The following is a 356-nucleotide window of genomic DNA, read 5'->3' as shown; positions in this document are numbered from 1 at the left end:
TATTCTTCGCCCTCGCCATTTTTTGCGCCTGTTGCCCTTTCCCCGTTTGTTGTTGCGTTCGTGTCATGCGGCAGGGAAGAACGAAAGGAGAACGGAGGCTGGGCCGCTGGGGGGCTTCTGTTTTTTTCTCTCTCTCTCTCTCTCTTTAGAGCGTGCGTGCTATGCGGAGGATCATTGCCGCGGATGTGCGCCAACGTCTGCGGCGCGCGTTTAGCTTCGCCGCCCTCGTGGAGACGCAGACGGCGCTGCGGCGCAACGCCCCGCTCACCGCCGCCGCGGAGAGTTTCGCGGAGTTCTTCCACGTGCCCATCTCGCTCGACGCCGGCGTGGCGGGGAGCGTGCAGGCGCACTACGCC

The sequence above is a fragment of the Trypanosoma grayi genome (genome assembly GCF_000691245.1).
Source record: "Trypanosoma grayi strain ANR4 Tgr_424_V1, whole genome shotgun sequence".
NCBI classification, from domain to species: Eukaryota; Euglenozoa; class Kinetoplastea; order Trypanosomatida; family Trypanosomatidae; genus Trypanosoma; species Trypanosoma grayi.
Note: the sequence above shows the minus strand (reverse complement) of the source record.